This window comes from Electrona antarctica (assembly GCF_951216825.1).
Source record: "Electrona antarctica genome assembly, chromosome: 14".
NCBI lineage: Eukaryota > Metazoa > Chordata > Actinopteri > Myctophiformes > Myctophidae > Electrona > Electrona antarctica.
In genome coordinates this window covers 31487031-31493711 of record NC_136795.1, presented here as the reverse complement: position 1 = coordinate 31493711, position 6681 = coordinate 31487031, and positions in this window count along the sequence as shown.

Here is a 6681-nt window from a genome sequence, read left to right as displayed (position 1 = left end):
TTGGTCTATCGATAAATGTGTGTATTCTCTTTTTCCACCACTGATCACCATGCCGTGTCAGAGCCGCCTCATGGGTGGGTTGGCCATGCATGTCCACAGCATGGCCCCCAGCCAGCCGGCTCCCCAGAGCCGCCTCATGGGTGGGCCATGCATGTCCACAGCATGGCCCCCAGCCAGCCGGCTCCCCAGAGCCACCTCATGGGTGGCTCGGCCATGCATGTCCACAGCATGGCCCCCAGCCAGCCGGCTCCCCAGAGCCGGCCTGTACGGTGAGCTGTCAAACAGGCTTCAGACCTCTCGGTCGCCCACGCTTGCGCTTCAAGGACGTTTGCAAACGTGATGTGATGAAGCAGGCACAGGCATGCAGCATTGACCACAACAACTGTTAGTGGGAGGAAGCTGCAAAAAGAGCGTGGCGTTTGGAGACAGACTGTCTGCTATGCAGGGACTCGCCGTGCCGAGGAGAGGCACGTCGTATCCTTGCTGCAGGCGAGGAGACAGAAGAGGAAACGGCGTGAAGCAGCCCCCACCACTCCCATGTGCCAGTCCCCTCTCTCCGTTTGTCTGTGCCAACTGACCTAGAGACTGCCACTCTAGAGTGGAGCTGTGGAGTCGGCACTGCAAGAAAACCTGACCCCTCAGGCGCAGTCCACCGTCGTATATACAAATCTTTGCTTTTTAAGGTCCCTGGAACAAAATATCTTGAGATGGGGATCCATGGCCAAATATGTATAACTTTAGGGGTTATATGTAACCCCCAAAGTTACGTATTACCTCTATATGTTACTATACATACTGTGCATAGTAACATAGGATTTTCAGAAAACTGTTTCTGAATTAGAAGACATTAGAATCGGCTTAATGTGTTTATTAAATGGCAGTACAGTGCCTTTAACACATGCCAGACATTAGATGACTCATCTGACACTCGCCTGTTGTTCAACATTAAGAGGTTGCCTATGTTGGCATTTGTTATGATTATATGATTAGGATCGACATTTATCTGCTTCAGCAGTAAATGCATTGTGTTGATTCACTCCCATCTGCATACCGGTAAGCACAATGCTGCTGACACACTTCACGCCATGGCCATCAGAACTACTTTATCAGGGAGACTGACGCCTGTGCACAATGATGCATTATGTACTGTAGTACTCAGTTCTTTTCCATTTCTCATATTACCTGGTCACATGTCAACTTGTCATGCGATACTGCCTGGTGTCATCTTTTAAAGAAAGAAAATATATGTAATGTGTAATGTTTCACACTATTTAAAAATATATAGATTGTATTAATTGTATCAATGCTATATTCTCATTTGAATCATGGTTTTGTCCTCACAGGCTCACAGGTCGGGAACACCAGATTTAGATATAAAGTTGATGTCTTAAGGTAATAAAGTGACACTGATCTTAAGGTCCCGCTGACATTCTACCAGATGGCGTGGGCAGACTCACTTACTCCTCTAATTACAACACGCAGTCTTCATTTGCAGGTTGGCTCTGGTCAATTGTCAAGACAATTTGTCGGCAGCCCATAAAACATTATAATTAATCTGTCGTCCCACAATTGATTATAGTCTGGTGTCATATAGCCTATAAGCAGGGCTACAGTGCCTAGCGTCCATATATTACGCGGTCATATGATTCATATAGTGTATATAATGGTGACTGCACATGTGTGTAGTGTGGTAGTTCATTGTTTAACGTGGACGTCATTTCCACATTAAAGAGGAGTTTATGTCAGTGGTGCTCAGCCCGTGGGCCAGGTGGTGCTCAGCCTGTGGGCCAGGGACCACTGGTGGGCCACGAGTGGTGCTCAGCCCGTGGGCCAGGGACCACTGGTGGGCCACGAGTGGTGCTCAGCCCATGGGCCAGGGACCACTGGTGGGCCACGAGTGGTGCTCAGCCTGTGGGCCAGGGACCACTGGTGGGCCACGAGTGTATCAGTGGTGCTCAGCCTGTGGGCCAGGTGGTGCTCAGCCTGTGGGCCAGGGACCACTGGTGGGCCACGAGTGTAGTGCAAGTGGGAGCCCAAATCATTGGCCAAACAGTACAAGATTTGTAATGATAATATTACAATAAAAATATATCATGTTTTTCCCCTTGTGATACCGATGAAAAGGAATAGCCACTTTCCGGGTACCCTTAAATGCTATACCAAAAAAGTGTTGTTGAAAAAGACCACTAAAATGTTACACAGTATTGTACTCAATTATAGTGATGGGAGCTTTACTATATTTCATCCAAATGATTAACATATCTGTTTTGCTGCTGTGGACTGGAAAACATTTACGAGTTTAATCTGTCTCTCTCGGATTTGGCTGACGACGTAACAAGCCCTTGTCACTTCTAAAGACCTGAGTCAGTGCGTGCGTAAAAGTCATACTAAAATGAATGTAACCTCAGATGACTTGGTGTTGTGTGTGTGTGTGTGTGTGTGTGTGTGTGTGTGTGTGTGTGTGTGTGTGTGTGTGTGTGTGTGTGTGTGTGCGCGCGCGCATGTGGGCCAGGGTACCAATTAACAGCAAGGCGAGCGTGTCCTAATGTGACCCTGCCACATAATCTTGCTTTATCAGATGGTGGCTCCATGAACCTCCCCCACAGTTAGTGAGTGTGTGAGTGCGTGCACGCACGCACGCATACAGTACGTGCACGTGTCTTTATGTACTGTGTGTATGTTCCTCTTTAGAAGACATTATCACAATATCATTGCTGTCGGGGCAGAAGAAACCTGCAAAAACCTGAAAGTGTTTTTTTTCTCGTAAATGAATAACGCTATACTATATTACTATATTAGTGACACACACAAGAATCATATCCGAAACGTGGCGTGAAGTGTGTCGAACTGGTACTTTTGCTGCTTTTGAATCCTGAAAAGTAACAGTTTTGTAAATAATGCGGTTCCCAACCGACTGAGATGAAGATAAATAGCAGAGCAGGTTATTTGGAATTGGTCATGGTGTACGTGCGATGTTCTACAGTACAAGTACAATGTGTACCGCATGTTGTTTGTTTTGGGGCGTTACATCAAAGCTATACGAGTCAAGAGCTCCCATTATATTGTCCAAACATTATGAAGCAGACATTTGCAAACAGAACGTAAACACTGGCAGAATACCATGTAAAGGAACTGTACACAATGGTAATTGAAACAGCAGTGTTTACTTAGAGTAGGCCTACTGTTAAAAAGTTTGATTCACAACAGAGTAAAAGTAACAATAGCATATATAGAGTACATATATACGCACGCACGCACGCACGCACGCACGCACGCACGCACGCACGCACGCACGCACGCACGCACGCACGCACGCACGCACGCACGCACGCACGCACGCACGCACGCACGCACGCACGCACCCACCCACCCACGCACGCACGCACGCACGCACGCACGCACGCACGCACCCACCCACGCACGCACGCACACAGTTACAAGTACAAGTACTGCATTCAGAATCTTAGTTGAGTACAGTCTCCTGAGGACGTGCGTCTGAAGCTTGTCCTGGACAGGGGTCTCTGGATGTAAAAACAAACAACCAGTCAGTGGCCTTGTGGTTAGAGTGTCCGCCCTGAAACTGGGAGGTCGGGGTTCGATGTCGGCTAAATGTGCTTGTATTTCTCTGCATCCGTTCATACACATTCATACGTCACTGGTTCAATCTCTAGGTGCGTATACGCACTGAATAAAGAGCAATTACAGCCCTTCCTATCCATTCTTTACTGTGATTACGGGTGCTTGGGTGCAGCTGACAGTACTTTGGCCGTGCCACATACATACTGTAACGGTGCCATACTGCAACGGCATCCCATAATGACACTGAAGAGCGCGTCCTCCTGCTGGGGATTATTGCTATAATGGAGTCTAGACAACTTTTGACATGAAGAGCATATGGATAAGGCCCTCATTATACTGTGGGTGTTTGCGTTAGCGCTTTAGCAACTCTGACACTTCTGAATGAGACTTTCAAGGACATGGAACACTGTCAAATCCAGAGTGTTCGTCTATCTCTGAGGGAGAGAGAGAGAGAGAGAGAGAGAGAGAGAGAGAGAGAGAGAGAGAGAGAGAGAGACTAAGTTTGTACGCTCTCAAAGTTAAAGGGATTTTTACTATGAAATTGACTGAAATGTATGTTTTTTTTCTCCCTGTGACACTGAGTTTTCAAGGCCATGGCACACTGTCAAACCCAAAGTTATCATTTAACACAGAGAGCATACAAATGGAACCAAATGGACCCGAACCTTCTCAGCGATTAAAGGGATTTTTACTATGAAATTGACTGAAATGTATGTTTTTTTTCTCTCTGACACTCTCACTGAACTTTCAAGGAGTTGGACCACCATCAAATCCAGAGAATTCGTTTAACTCTCGAGAGTGTACAAATGGAACCAAATGGACCATTTTTACTCTCTGAAACTGACAGAAATGTGTCTTTTACAAAAAACTATTAAAATACATTTTGTTTTTATTTCCTTATTAAAGCGGCACTATAACATTTTTAATGAATACAATGTAATTTTTCCCAACCTGTATGGTAGAGTAGGCCTATGTTAATACAATATAATTTATCCCCTAGCTCAAGGGTAAAGACTTCAGCACTTAATTGTGCTTAATTGCGAAGAAGAAAGTTACATATTGTATAGCTCTAATCTCACCAAGCTCTTCCAAAGAATAATGTTTTCAGATATTTAGTGTTATACATGTCTTTTGTTTCTACATGAATCTGGCCCACGGTGCATTGATATGCACGGCGAAGGCCCGCGATTCATATGAGGACACGGAAGTGGCTCAAACTGCTTTGTTTGACCGAACAGATTGTTTGACAAGAGCCGGTCACTGCCCAACATGTTGTAAAATATAATTATATATTTTTTACGGTCATAAATGTAACAGCAATTTGAATAAATTTGTGACCGATATGAGGAGGCCCCTCTTCAAATAACATCTGCCACCGCGTCCCCTGTTGATGACTTCACACTAATATGCAGGTGTTTGGTTTTTAATAAACCAAACATATTGGTGTTGTGTAATTCTGTATCTCCACACATCTATGTATGTATTCATGCGTGCGTGTAGACGTGCACAATGCGTGTGTGTCAGTGTGCGTGTCTGTCATCCTAGGTTGCCCCCCCAGCTCTCTCTGTGTGTTGCCAGGTCTGCTTATTATAAGCGACTTTGGGTTTGTTTTTCTGTAAAGTTGCTTGTAAATATTTGTAGTTGTGGGTTGCGGTTTTTGTTTGGTTTATTTCTAAAGTGTAGTTGCTCATGCGGGCTTGTTTCCTAAACGGTTTAACCAGTGGTTCTTAAACATTTTCATATGAAGGATCCCCAAATGCATGTGTATTTGTCCATGGACCACCCATCTGAAATTATTTATTTTTTGCCAGGGATGCCCGTACCAGATTTGTGATGTTTAAAAAACACAACTATCTTCTATCTATCTTCAAATAGCCACGGTACACGTTTAGAAAGTGCTCATGTGGCCCGGTTGATTATTGTTTGTTTTCATAGACCTGGTTGCTTATTTCTCTCGCAACATCTGGCAACGCTACTCTCTCTCCCCCTCTCTATATCCACATCGCCCCTCCAATCCCCCCCCCCCCCCCCTCTCTCTGTCTCTCCCTGGGTAAACGTAAAGTACGTTTGGAGGACTGGCATCTGTCTCCATTACGCTGACAAACCTGGGCTGACGTTTAGCACTCATCGTGGGTTCTGCTCTAACAAGAGTCGTCCCGGCTCTGCCCAGATGTTCCTCTATTGTCACGATCAATGTTTACACTTTGTAGTAACTCAGAGCCCATTACGTACCGCCGCACCGACATAAAACGGTCTGAGTGAAAGCGGCGTTAAAAGCAAAAAAACAAAACACGCAACAACGCAATATAGAAGGCCCATCTGTTGGCTGGTGTCATTGAACTGAAAACTGCACACGTGCGAGGCATTCACATTTGGGGGAATGTGCGGTGCACACGTTGCGTTTGAACGTCTCCAATACAAATCTGTGGTTCTCAAACGTTTTCATGTCAAGGACCCCCACGTGGATATGGATGGATTTGGCTGCATGTTCCATAATAAGAGCAGATGTTTTGAAGTTTTCCAATTATTATTATTATTATTATTATTATTTTCCCCTCAAAAATAGCAGCTGTACAGGCTCACAACACATTAATGATTGGCTATTATAAATCAGGCAACGTCAACGTATACAATAGCTTTAAAGTAGTTAAACTGCTACTGGGGACATCATGGAACACCCTCAAGGACCCCTTGGCGGTCCCCGGACGACCCCACTTCAATATATTTTGTTGTGTATGGCAGGAACGTTTTAGCTGTGGGTATTTCATATTTATTGATTTTGTTTCTTCTGTTAACAGAGAACAGACAACATGGACAAGGCAGTGAGTGAGAGTCGACATACAGTACATCAGTGGCTGTCAAACTTTTTGTGCTCAAGGTACCACAAGGGCCACCTGGACCTATCTCAGTCACGACACACACACACACACACACACACACACACACACACACACACACACACACACACACACACACACACACACACACACACACACACACACACACACACACACACACACACACACACACACACACACACACACACTCAAACTCACACTCACACTCACACTCACACTCACAAATCATCCAGACAGAGTAGAT